Below are 14,937 nucleotides of genomic sequence, written 5' to 3' on the forward strand. Positions count from 1 at the left end.
TGGGCTTGCTGAGTAGACAAGCCAACCAAGGAGGTCGAGGTGTGTGGAACTGGATGGATCGTAGGAAGTGGAACCGGACCGGACAAGGTGCGCGAGCAAGGCGAGCGAGCGAGAGGAGTCTGAGAGGAGAACCGGCTACTGCCGAAACTGACACCACGATCTGACCTCAAATTAAGCTTGAGGGGGGGTGTTGAGCGAGCATGCTCAACCAGATCTGGATCGGCTGAATAAGCCAGAGCCGGATCAGTAACCGGAACAGAGAGCCGGATCGGAGAACTCGATCGATGTCCAGATGATATCCGGAACTAGGAGCCGTATCGGAGACCCAGATCGGATTGAAACCGGTAGGCCGTTAGAGGCCTACAGATCCAACCTAGTATGTAGGCATATTTTTGGGAGTCAGTGATAGTCTCTGATGTGAGCATTGAAGTACATGTCAGTACTTCTGTCAGTCCTTTATGGACTGGTATAAAAGTGCTCTCTAAGCACATTCTAGGTATAGAATATTGAGAGTATTTTTTGAATAGAGTTTACATTCTCCCTCCCTCCCTCTCTCTCTCTCTCTCTCCTATGTACGCGTACTCTCTCTGTGTATTAACCTTTCTTCTCATCCTCTGTTACTATCCGGCTGAGCTGATTTGTCAAACGGTTCCGCACGTTTACTTTCACAACCCCGAGGGTACGGTAGAATCCACGTTCACAAAGGAAAGCAGAATCCGGCAGGAAGCCCTATTGCCACCGAATAAAACTAGTGTTACAAAGTCTCACAAACAGCCCCATCCCTATAGCAACAACAGCCCCGTCGCAACCAACATGGCTTTCTCGTATCCCCATTTCAATGGCGAAACCAACGTTGAGAGCCACATTTGGTCATTCCTCAACGTTTGGAATGGTAATCACATGGCACAATGACTTCTGGAAATGGAAGTGCACACATAGAAGATTGCAGAGTTCGGAATAACCTTAGATGGTCGCGTTGCCCGTTTGTATTCCCAGCTCAATATCACGTCATTTGCGACGTTCGACCAGCTTCACTCGTCATTTTTGCGATTCTTCCATCGAAGTGTCCCTCAGCGCGAGTTTATCGGCCATTTTTATACCATCAAGCAGTCTCCAAAGGAATCCATGGTGGATTTCAGACTGTGATTTCAGAGCCTACGACGACAGCTCACACGCATTCCATCGGAGGATGAGGCTAATGACACATTTTTGGCAGCGATACGACGACCTCTCAGGACTACGCTGACAACGCAAGGTATGCAGGGAGAAACAATGGATATGGTTATCGAGCAGGTGTTACAGCTTGAATTAGAAGATGAGGATGAAGGACTATCCATGGCATCGTCCGACAAGCATTGCCCCAGGATGAGGAGTATCAATTCCGCCAGGAAATTCAATGCACAATCTGCCTGAACTCAGGGCACTCGGCGGTGGATTGTAACATATGGATACATTGCCCCATCTACCATTCACAGGCACATACGGTGGACCAGTGTGAATATAACACCCTGAACAAGCCCACGCCGATAGTTCGTCATATGGAACCACAGCGGCAGCACCGCTATGATGACCAAGGAAGGTAGGAGGATTGTTACCAAATGCAGAACGAAACCAGCATACAAAAAAGCTGTACCATCACTGCCGCAACAATTACCTTGAGTCCGACGAAGAAGAGCGGGAAGAAGAAGATGATCGAAGCAACAACCGTTACAAGCGGGGGGGGTGGGGGGTCTGACATCTTACCAACAATCATGGAAGCACGGGATCAGCGTCGTTACGAAGAAAGCTCCAAGGAGGAATGGTGCCAAGAGCCTTGCCGGGAACATCGCCAGAAGCCCCATAATCACAGGCGATTTTAACAAACAGGGGATGAGCAATACACACCCGGGAAACCACCGCAACTCTAGTACTGGAAAAAGGGAAATCCAACATATATTGCTTTGTGTGCCAACAACGCGACACAATGTCATCAGCGCAATAAAGGCAAGGAACCAGTCGTGAATACCATCACGACGGATATCCAACAAGTCACAACACGCAGCCAGGCGAAAAGCACAGAATGGGCAGAACAATATGACATACACAAGGCGGCCCAGGCCTGGGAATGTTATCACCAGACCCGATATGGCAAGCACTGGCAGACTATGAGATCACATTGACCATGGAAAAGCTTTTATGACTGGTTCCACAATTCCGACAGGTGGTAGAGAATTGTATACGGGGTACGACGGACTAGAAATCTCGGCCAATTTCACAGAACCCAATACCGGCCTAGCAGTGGTAGACCACCATAACCCGGTAATCAAAGTGGTACTTCAGGGCCAAGAAATAACGGGATGCATTGTCGATGGTGGTTCTGGCGTAAATGTCATCAGTAAAACCACTTGTGCTAGGCTGGGAAGCATGCCCATTCTGGCTCCGAATGGCAGACACCCGCTCTGTCAGACCTTTAGGATTAATTCGGAAGGTAGGGATCGTAATTGGTGGACATCATTTTGAAATTTCTGCAGTCGTCCTCGCGCTGGACACGCTAGGAGCATACCCAATTTTGTTAGGTAGACCATGGTTACGATCTGCTGATTACGGGTGCGTTTCCCTTACCATTTACGGATAGCGTATTAAATGCGGTCACATGCCATGACATGTATAGTTTTTTGGATGGCTTTGGCGGATACAATCAAGTACGAATGCACCAAGACAATCAGGAGAAGACTGTGTTCGTCACGGACTGGGGAGTATTCGTAGCGGTGGTCATGATGTTCGGCCTGAAGACGGCCCCCGCTACGTTTCAACGAACTATCACGGAAATCTTCAGTCACTTTATACCAACGTTTATGCAAGTCTTTCTCAATGACTTCACAGTATATGGGAGTGCGAGGATAACATTTTAGCCATTTGCGGCTATGTTTGGAACGATGTCGTACCTCACGCCTTAGCCTTAATCCGGCTAAATGCGCATTCGGGGTCACCAGTGGGGCTCAGCTCGGACACATCGTGAGTAAGGAGGGGATTGCGGTAGATCCCAGAAAAATTAAGGCTATCGTGGAAGCAAAAATATCCCATAACACAAAAGCTCTTACTCACTTCCTCGGGCAAATATGTTGGCACAACTGTATGTTACGATACTTGGCAGATTTCGCAACCCCCCTGCACGCAGCAGTACACCGTACTCCATTCAAATGGATGGCAACAGAAGATAAGGCGTACGAGGCACTCAAAATAATGTTGACCCAAGGGCCCGTCGTACAACCCCCAGACTAGTCTAAATCATTCCATATATTTGTGGATGCCTCCGGCATTGCAATCGGCAACGCTGTCATGAAGATTTTCGTCCATAGGCGGAAACCGGGGTGGAAGGGGCAAGTCGGTGGTGTGCAACATGTGCACATGTATACTAGGATATGGTGTATAGAAAGAGAGGGGAAAATTTTGTCCCACATTGTAAGGTCCCTCCCTCCTTGGGCTATAAAAGGAAGGGAGGGGTCACTTATGAAGGGGTTGCCTATTTTGTGCGAGTAAGGTATACCACTTAGTCTAGGGTTCTCCCTCTTCGTTTTAGGGTTAGGGTTTCGGTTAGGGTTTTCTTCTTGGGTTTCCCTTTAGGGTTTTCGGATAGTCATGTTGTGCGGCCATGGCGGCCACCATTGTTGTAACCATTCGTTGTTTTAATGTAACTTGTTGAGCATCTTGCCTCGGACGATCCCTCCTTCGATGTCGTGGTCTTATTCTTTCCTCTTCTCCTCTTGAGCTAAGCCTCCATATCATGTCCTATTCTTTCTCCTCCACTCCCTAGTCCAAGACCCCCGCGGTCCCGCCCCTTCTACACGCACGCGCGTAACAACGCGACAGCGCGCTAATGTAGCTCACTGAGCCGAGTTGGTACCGACTGGTATACTACTCTAGCCGTAAATTATCGGATGTAGAGCGTGAAGCCTTGGCGATGATTTACAACGTAAACAAATTCTGACATTACTTACTAGGCCAGAAGTTCACGTTTCATGTGGACCACGTGGTGCTACTCTACTTAGTCAAGAAGTAGGCGTTAACGGGGAAATTAGCCAGATGGATGCTGCTACTCGAGGAATTTGAATTCACAATACAGCATCGGTCGGGTACACAACAGGCCGTAGCTGATTATCTAAGCATACTAGATAACGGCAACAATACAATAACGCGAGATGACGATTTCCCCGATGCCGATATTTTGCAGGTTGCAGCTATAACGACACAAGACAAGAAGAGTTTTCCAGACCAGTGGCTGATGCAGATGACGTACTTCTTGACAACGGGATTGCCACCACCATTGCTACGAATGGATGAAAAGAAAAGACTTGCAGTACGAAGCCGCAATTTCTGCCTAGTTGAAGGAGTCCTATATCATAAGGGGAGCGACAGTATCTGGAGGCGTGATATACGGCAAGAGGAGAAGGAAGCCGTTTTACACGAAGCTCACTACGGAACGGTAGGAGACGTTATGGACCAAAAAGTATGGCAGGCAAGACTTTGGTGGCCAACTACGCAAAAAGACGCGTATCAATATTGTAAAGACTGTGACCTTTGCCAACGCATGGGCCAATCTATGGAGCTCGCATGGATGCCACACCAGCCAGTGCTCCCGCTCGACCCCTTCCAAAAATGGGGTCTCGATTTCGTTGGCCCCTTTACTATGGCAGCGGCATGAACAAGGAATAAATATATCTTAGTCGCCACGGATTATTGCACGAAATGGGTAGAAGCGAAAGCATTACGGGATAACACCGCATCATCGACGACAAAATTCTTATACAAGCACATTTTGTGCCGTTTTGGCTGCCCAATAGAACTCATAACCGATCAAGGAAGCCATTTCTTGAATATGGTTATCCACGACCTCACACACCATTACGTCGTAGTACATAAGAAGAGTATGTCGTATTATCCTCAGGAAAATGGATTAGCGGAATCAACGAACAAGACGTTGCAAAATATCCTAAAAAAGATCATTAATGAGAACAAAACTGACTAGGACATTAAGCTGTAGAGCGCCTTGTGGGCTTACCGCATGAGCTACAAGACAAGAATACAATCAACTCCCTTCTGACTAGAGTACGGGTTGGAAGCCGTAATGCCCATTGAATTTCAGGTACCCAGCTTGCGTATTCAAGTCTGTGAAAAACTATCAGAAGATCAGTCCGAACAGATACGTCTACAACAATTACTTGAGTTAGGCGAAACACGAGTCCAAAGTATGGCAATCCTAGAACACGAGCAGAGACGGTGTAAAGCATTCGTAGACCGACACCGAGGCATTAGTGAAAAAGACTTCAAAGTGGGGAAAGCCGTTTTAGTCTTGCAAATCCGGATGGGCCAAATACCGACAAAATTACGATTCCGTTGGACAAGGATGTGTCATCTCTGTTTTACTTTGTTCTCTTCTATTCCTTGTTGAAGACTCGGTTGTGGCCGAGCGTTATTTCCGCACAAACTGGTATCAGAGCGAACAAAGGAAATGGAAGAATCATTCGGCGGCATGTTCAAGCTCACCGGCTCCAACTACCTAGTGTGGAAGTCAAAGATAAGTGACATGCTCGTAGTCAAAGATCTCTGGCTGTCGGTACAGTTCAGGACAAGAAACCGGATAAGATCGATGCCGCGACATGGGAGGTGATGCACATGAAGACGACGGCATACATACGGTGCTTCATCAACATGAGCTTGTACAATAACTTCAATGAAGAAAGTAAGGCTCAGGTGGTCTAGGAAAATATCGGCACCATGCTGGAGATTAAAAACGTTGTAAATCGGGTTTCGGTATTCCGAAAGTTAGTGAGACTCCGGTACCAGGACAGATCCAGCATAACAGAGCACATGAATGCATTTCAAGGGCTCATAAATCAAACAACTTTTCTTGAAGTACCTCTGGCCGACGGGGTACTTGCATTGCTCCTGCTCGGTTCCCTCCCAGATAGTTGGGAGATGCTAGTTGTCACTTTGGGCAATGCCGGGCCGGAAGGAAAGCAACTATCCCTAGCAAGGGTGAAGTCGAGCTTGCTAGATGAAGAAGCTCACCGGAAGGCCCAGGAATCCGAACCAACTTGAAGGCCTTGGTTGCGGAAGATGACCATAATCGGGGGAGAAACCGGTACTGGAGTCCCCAGAACCGGGACAAGTCGGGGACAAGGTCGAAGTCAAGGGGGAGGCCTACTTTCTTCTATTGTGGAAAGCTAGGACACTTCCTGAAAAACTGTCGACATTTCCGGAAAGAGAAAGGAATAGACAGTGCCGATTCGAAGAAGGGTTGGGACGGGAATGGTTCGAATCGGAAAGGCTCAGATCGGAAGGGAACGTCGGCGATTGCGACAAATGAAGAAGAACTGATGCTCATTATCGAGAAGAATGAGGTAAACCTTGTCGGCGACGAGAGAACGTGGGTTGTTGATTCCGGAGCATCGATCCCTCTGACACTGGACCGGAAATGCTTCTCATCCTACACAGTCAGAGATCACAGTTGTGTCCGGATGGGGAATGAAGGTACCTACGGAATCTTCAACATAGGACATGTGTGGTTGACGACATCAACCGGGTGCAAGCTGCTGCTGAAGGATGTCTGATACGTTCTAGAGGTTCGGTTGAGCCTGATATCAGCCGGTTGGCTAGATGATGAAGGCTACATGGGTAGCATTCAGAACGGAGTCATGAAATTCATCAAAGGAAGCCTAATTGTGGCTCGAGCCCGGAAGATCAATACATTGTACCTGATGTAGGCACGGATATGACGGGAAGAAGTGAACGTAGCATCCGACACTATCGGTGAGCTGTGGCACAAGAGATTGTGTCATACGAGCCAGAAGGGGATGAGAAGACTTGCCGAAGACAACCTCATTTCTGGAGGTGAAAGACGTGCATCTTAACAAGTGCACTGATTTCTTGGCCAGCAAGCAAAACCGAACCTTCTTCTGGTCAAGACCACTAATGAGACGGAATGCACCACTGGAATTGTTGCATACCGATGTGTGTCAAGTCGACACGAAGTCACATGTTGGATCGTAGTACTTCGTGACGTTCATAGACAACCACAGCCAGAAGCTGTGGGTCTCACCGTTGAAGACGAAGGATTAGGAGTTGTTCGTCTTCAAGGAGCTCCATGTGAGAGTGGAAAGAGAAACCGACCGGAAGCTGAAGGCGCTTCGAGCGGACAACGGAGGAGAATACCAGGGGTAGTTCGAGGAGTACTGCCAGTCGAAGGGAATCCGGCTTGAGTTCACCATGTCGAAGACACCAGAATTGAATGGCTTGGCTGAACAGATGAACCAAACCATAATGGAGAGAGTCCGAAGCATGCTTGCACATGCAAAGCTACCCAAGACATTTTGGGTTGAGGCGCTGATGACAGCGACGTATGTGATAAACAGATCAGCCTCAGCACCCTTGGACGGAGACACACCACAAAGAGTATGGACCAGTAAAGACGTGTCTTACCAGCATCTGACAGTGTTTTAATGTCTCGCATATGTGCATGTTGCAAAGGACAAGAGAGCAAAGTTGGATCCGAAATCCCGACCCTGCATATTCCTTGGATACAGCAATGATGAGTTTGGCTATCGAATGTTGGACCTGGTCGACCAGAAGGTGTTTTAGAGTCGGGATATAGTCTTCATGGAAGACAAGACCATTGCCAACTGGGAGTCAGAGAAGAAGGTGAAGAACTCTGGATCATCCAATGAAAATCAGTTTGAGGACACAAGAACCTACCCATTTGAAAACCGAAAGTTAGCTGGTTACAGATTGACACTCGATGAACCAACCGGTTTCGGACAAGAAACCAAACCGACCGAAGAAGAAAAAGAAGGAGACACCAGAACCAAACAAAAACTTGAATCAGATTCGGATGAAGAACAAATAGAGGAACCAGTAGTTGAAGACCAAAGGCAGAGATACCCTCTCAAGGAGAGAAGAGCCCCCCCACCCCAAATTTCCGGATGCAGAGCACGTATTGCTGACCGATGAGGGGGAGCCGGAAAGCTTCGAATAAGCAAAGAAAGGCACCCACAGATGCAAGTGGTTGAGTGCCATGCAGGATGAGCTGGATTCCTTGCATGAGAACCACTCATACGAACTGACAGAGTTGCCGAAAGGAAAGAGGGCACTCCGGAATAAGTGGGTGTACAAGCTAAAACCGGGAGACACCGGAAATCCACCGAGGTACAAGGCCCAGATCGTGGTGAAGGGTTTCCAGCAGAAGAAAGGAGTGGATTTCGACGAGATCTTTGCCCCGGTAGTTAAGATGACTTCCATCCGGACGGTGCTGAGCATAGCGGCAAGCATGAACCTCGAGGTAGAACAACTACATGTCAAAACGGCATTCCTCCATGGTGACCTGAAAGAAGAAATCTACATGCAGCAACCGGAAGGATTTGTGGAGAGAGGGAAGGAGCACTTGGTTGGCCGGCTGAAGAAGAGCTTATACGGAATGAAGCAAGCCCCCGGGCAATGGTACCGGATGTTCGACTCCTTCATGACGGATCAAGGGTACCACAAGACGCAAGCCGATCACTGCATGTTTGTGAAGAAATTTAACGGAGGAGATTTCCTGATATTGCTCCTATGCGTGGATGACATGTTGATTGTCGAAGAATGCTGAAGAAGGGCCTAAACCGGACCTTCTCAATGATAGACTTGGGTCCGACAAAATAGATTTTGGGGATGCACATCATCCGGGACTGGTCGAAGAAGCTGTTGTGGTTGTCACAGGAGAAGTACGTGACAAAGGTGCTTCAAAGTTTCAACATGTCGGGGGCGAAACCGGTCAGATCAACACTTCTGGAAAATTGCAAGGTTTCTGGAAAGTAGAACTCGAAGACAAAGGCAAAGAAGTCGGATATGAAGAAGATACCATATGCCTCTGCCGTCGGAAGCTTAATGTACGCAATGGTGTGCACCCGGCCGAATATTGCATATGTTGTCGAAGTAGTCAGCCGGTTCATTAGCAATCCAACAGGAGAGCATTGGAACGTGGTCAAGTGGATACTCCAGTATCTGAAAGCCACCTCGAGTAAATGCCTTCGGTTTGGCTCCGGTAAACCACAACTTGATGAATTCACGGATTCGGATATGTCCGCTGATGCGAATACCAGCCGGTCTACATCCGGATATGTCATGACTTATGGGGGGGAGTTGTATCATGGTAGTTGAGGTTGCAGAAGTCTATTGCACTGTCGACAACGGAAGCAGAGTACATGGCAATTGTGGAAGCCGGGAAGGAGATAATCTGGATGAAGGACTTCCTCGGAGAGCTAGGGATGTGGCAAAGAGGAATTCCGGCTCTACTGTGACAGTCAAAGTGCCATCCACCTTACGAAGAATGCGGCCTACCATTCCCGGACGAAGCACATCCAACGGAGGTATCACTGGATCCGGGAGAGAGTAGAAGATCAAGACTTCGTGCTAACGAATATCCACATGAACGAGAACGGATCGGATATGCTGACCAAGGTGTTGTCAGCTAACAAATTGGACATGTGCCGGAAACGAATCGGATTAACAAGAAATCCCATGCCGGAGTAAAGGGGGAGTTTGTTAGGAATTCCGTCCCTCCGGATGGGATCTAGATGAGAACCGAAGGAGCCAGATTGAACGAGTCGGATGAAGGAACCAGATCCGGAAGGGTTCCGAATGAGACCTAGAAACCGGATCAAGTGAATTCGGATGGATCCGGTGCAAACCGGATCGAAGGACATATGTGTAAATATGTTTCATGGTTAACCTATTGAGGTTATATTTGTAAATAGCCCAAAAGTCATATAAGTATAAATATGACTTAGGGCAATCACTTCGAGAGGGTTGTTGTGGGATGTTGTTGTGGGATGTTGTTGTATATTGTGGTATACACAGAGAGAGAGAGAGAGATAGAACTAGTTTTCTGTTGTAACCGCCAATTTGGTGAAGACATAGAGCTCAAGGATGTTGCCTCTGAGTCTCACATTGTATTCCACCTCTGATAGTGATAGTTGGAGTCTGTGGGCTCCCGTGGTTTTTCCCATTTAGGGTTTTCCACGTTAACATTCTGTGTCATCTCTATTTTAGTTTGTTCTCTTCAATTCCTTGTTGAAGACTCGGTTGTGGCCAAGTGTTATTTCCACACAGATGACAACCCTCACCCCATTGAACATATCAGAGATGTCCCTCTAAGCCATGTCGATCAGAGAGGAATCATGATCCGACAATCACCAAGAACTTGGTGTCGGTCGGACAAATTGTTGACTAGAGCATGCAAGTTCGATTTACTCACCTTAGGTGCTTCATAGAGGAAGAAGGTCAGATTATTGCACAAGTGCGCCCAGAAGGGAGGATGTTTATCCTTGAGACGAATGATGTAGGCACCGCTATGTTTTCCAAAGTGCAAAAGGTCGAATCAGATATAGACCTATGGCACAAGAGGTACGGCCACATCAAACTTCTCGTAGCTTCAAGAAATGTTGACAAAGAACATTATTTTCGGTCTGCCAAAATTTAATGGTCGAAATGGCCAATTCTGTGAAGCCTGTCAACCCAGGAAGTAGCATTGACTTCCATTCCCCAACGAGTGTAATCGGAGGAGCTCGATTTAATCCATTCAGATGTGTGGGGACCGGCACAGAACATGAGCATTGGAGGAAACCGTTACTTTGTAACCTTCATCAATGACTACACTTGGCACACTTGGGCGTGCTTGATCGAGAAGAAAAGCGAAGTCATCTCCTGTTTCCATAAGGTGAAGATTCCTGTTGAATGGGAGACCGTAAGAAAAATCAAGTGTCTAAAGTCCGATGGAGGAAAAGGGTACTTTTCGGACCAATTCTCGAGCTATCTGCAAAAGGAGGGAATTTGGCGCAAATTCTCCTGCAGATACACACCAGAGCAGAATTGTGTGGCCAAGCGGAAGAATCGGACGATTGAGGAAGCGGCATGGCCAATGCTTGAAGAGAAGCATATGTCGAAGTTCTACTAGGCTGAAGCGGTCAGAACAACCGTGTACCTTCAGAATTGGACACTTGCAGCTGGAGGAAAAGTGTCTCCACACGAGTTATACTTCGGGAAGACTCCGAACTTGGCACAGTTGAGGGTGTTCGGAAGCATAGCATATGTACATGTGCCGAAGCAGAAGCGGACGAAGGTCGGCGTCAAAATTGAGAAGTGTATCTTGGTCGGCTACTTGGACGAGCAGAAGGGTTATAAGTGTTATAACCCCCGAACGAAACCGCTCCTAGTCAGTTGAGATGTCGTATTTGAAGAGTCCGCTTCGTGGTACTTGCCTCTATCTCTGACCTGCATCAACACCATTCCAAATTTTGAAGAAGAGGTCAGTGAGGCCGATCTACTAGTTGACGAAGATATTGGTATTCAAGAGGAGATTCTTGTAAACGTAAGTGTTTGCGGAAGCGTAAAACAGAGAACAACAGAGAGAGAGAGAGAGAGAGAGAGAGAGAGAGAGAGAGAGCAGAACACAATTTCCAAATTATATCAAGACTCTGTACACACACTGTGCTAAGTAGCACTATTTATACAAGTCCTTTTGGGACTGACAGAAGTACCATGTACTTCAATGCTCACACGAGCATCTGACACTTACTACGAGACTATAGCTACCTAGTAGTCTATCCTATACTAGGCTTCCGATTGGACTTCTGGTTATGGATTGCACCCGGCCTCCACTGCTTGCCGGTTCGGTTGTTCACCGTCATACCGATCCGTTTCGCCCGATCCGTCTCGCTTACCGGCTCCTGCTTATTCAGCCGATCCGGCTCCGGTTGAGCTTGCCGCTCAACACTCCCCCTCAAGCTCAACCTGAGGTGGGGTCGTAGTGTCGACCTCTGTGGCAGTCGGTTCTTCCAACCGACTTCTCCTGACGTCACTCCTCCTTGCTCGCGCTCCTCGTCCGGTCCGGTCTCGTTTGCCGCGACCCCTTTGGTTCTGCGCGCCTCGACCCTCTCGGTCGGCATGTCTGCTCAATAGGCCCATCTCAGCACTCACGTTGCTGTGACTCCGGCGCTTGCCGATCCGTCGGTTCTCCCACGATGGCATCGACTTCCGCTGTGTCCATGTCCCCTTGGCCTTCAGTCGATCCGATTCATCCGAATCCATCTGTTGGTCCGAGTCAGCTGTCTCCGACTCGTTCCAGCTCTTGTCCGAATCGGTACACTCCGATTCGACTTCCGGCTTCAGGCCTCTCACCACATCGGACCACATCCGAGTCTTGGCCTTCTCCATGCTTCCCTCGGCTTCTTTAGCCGGTGAACCGAAATCGAATTCTTCAGTCGACTCCGCATCATGGTCAGTGCCGTCGTGATGACCTCCGCACAGCATGCACTTCTCTTCCTGAGTGCACAACTCTTCTTCACAGCCGCTTGCTCCGACCTGTTCGGATGTGTCGACTTCCTTCGTCGACTCGGCTTCCTTCATCTTCTTGTCTCCTCTTCTTTCGGCTCTCCTCTTACCAACGGGTTCAACAGTTTTTTGGCCTTTGCCCGTTTCGATAGAGACTTTGCCCTTGCTTCTCCCCCTCAAGTGCGGCACGTCGAGATGCTGAATACCAAGCATGTCGGTAAAGTGCTGCAACTTGTCCGATCCGAGCGGCTTGGTGAAGATGTCGGCAACTTGCCGATCCGTATGAACATACCGTAGGTCAACTTCACCGCTCAGGACCCGCTCACGCACGAAGTGGTAGTGCACCTCGATGTGCTTTGTGCGAGCATGGAACACAGGGTTCCTGGCGAGCTGCAGGCTGCTCATGTTATCGCAGTAAATCGGGATTGGGGTCGGTACCTCGATCCGCAAGTCTCGCAGCAGTCGCCGAAGCCAGATGGCTTCACAAGTGGCAACGGTGGCGGCCCGGGTACTCATCCTTAGTGCTTGACAAAGCCACTGTGGGCTGCTTCTTGCTGCTCCACGCAACGGCCACGCTACCTATGGAGAACATGTATCCGGAAATGGAGCGGCGATCAAACGCATCGCCGGCCCAGTCAGCATCTGTGTAACCGACAAGCTCTTCGGGTATACCTCGCCGGTATAGCAGTCCCCGGTCCTTAGTGCCGCTAACATACCGTAATATTCGTTGCGCGCACTGAAGGTGCTCCACGGTCGGCTTCTGGATGAACTGGCTTAACATGCCGACCGGATAGCTGATGTCGGGTCGGGTGATGGTTAAGTAGATCAGGCTTCCGACAACCTGTCAGAACCATGTCTCATTGCAGGCCGGTCCGTAGTTGGGACGAAGCTTCTGGTTCCGGTCCAGGGGTGTGGAGACAGGTCGGCAATCCGTCATGCCAAACTTATACAGCATAGACCATCACCGAGGAAGAAACTGGTACCGGAGTCCCCAGAACCAGGAAAAATCGGGGACAAGGTCGAAGTCAAGGGGGAGGCCTACTTGCTTCTATTGTGGGAAGCCAGGGCACTTCCAAAAAAACTGTCGGCATTTCCGGAAAGAGAAAGGAACCGACAATGCCGATTCGAAGAAGGGTTCGGATCGGAAAGGCTCAGATCGAAGGGGAACGTTGGCAATCGCGACAAGTTTAGAAGAACTGATGCTCATTACCGAGGAGAATGAGTTAAACCTGGTCAGCGACAAGACAACGTGGGTTGTCGATTCCGGAGCATCATTCCATCTAACACCGGATTGGAAATACTTCTCATCCTACACAGTCTGAGATCACGGATGTGTCCGGATGGGGAATGAAGGCACCTGTCAAATCGTCAGTATGGGAAATGTGTGGTTGACAACATCAATCGTATGCAAATTGCTGCTGAAAGAAGTCTGACATGTTCCTGAGGTTCGTTTGAACTTGATATCAGCCAGTCGGCTAGATGATGAAGGCTACACGGGTAGCATCCAGAACGGAGTCATGAAATTCAGCAAATCTTGATTGTGGCTCGAGCCCAGAAAATCAACACATTGTACCTGATGCATGCTCGGATATGCTGAGAAGAAGTGAACGTAGCATCTGACACTTCTGGTGAGCTGTAGCACAAGAGACTATATCATATGAGCCAGACGACGATGAGAAGACTTGCTGAAGATAACCTCGTTCCGAAGGTGAAAGACATGCATCCTGAGAAGTGCACCGACTGCTTGGCCCACAAGCAAACACGAACCTCCTTCCGGTCAAGACCACCGATGAGACGAAATGCACCACTGGAGCTGGTGCATACCTGTTGGAGACGAGGCCGTGTCGATGCGGAAGATCAAGAAGCATTCGACTCTTCTCTGTACCTGCGTATGACAGTTTCTAGGTCGTTGCACAGAGATAGGAGAGAGAGAGAGAGAGAGAGAGAGAGAGAGAGAGAGAGAGAGGCACAAAAGACTTTCTATTCCACAAAGCAATAATACAACACCCAACCTTACAAAAAGGTTACAAGGTCACTTTATATAGTGACCGACTTAGGGCAACTACCATTTATGCTAATTACACAAATGGCCCAAACTTAAGCTATACAAAGGGATAATGTGAATACGTCCATTATATACTTGTATTCGACACTCCCCCGTAATGGGCGTATACATGGGTTATCTAAGATTACAGGTATAAACCTAGGTTCTCGGACATATCAGTTTTGTTCGAGTCGGCAGGGTCCGAGGCAGAAGACCGAACTGGTCGGGTCGGAAGAGTTGAAGCCGATCGTTAAGGAACTGATGTCGGTTGTCGGAAACCATCTTGCGCTGTGTCCGGCTCTAACCGGACTGGTTTGTTGTTACGCCCATCTAATGCCGAAGAGACCGAAAGCAGTCTGCCGAAAGACACTTGGTCATTCCATCTGCGACATTGTCGGTTGTGGATATTTTCTCTAGACCGATTTTCCCTGAAATGACGCAGTCCCGAACGAAGTGATATCGAACGTCGATATGTTTGGAGGCGTTGTGGTGAACCGGATTTCTCGACAAGGCAACAGCACCTTGACTGTCGCTATAGACAACTGGAGCCG

Source organism: Azolla caroliniana, unplaced genomic scaffold (genome assembly GCF_043228905.1).
Source record: "Azolla caroliniana isolate FFs.n. ecotype wild unplaced genomic scaffold, voAzoCaro1.0.p SCAF_17, whole genome shotgun sequence".
Lineage (NCBI taxonomy): Eukaryota > Viridiplantae > Streptophyta > Polypodiopsida > Salviniales > Salviniaceae > Azolla > Azolla caroliniana.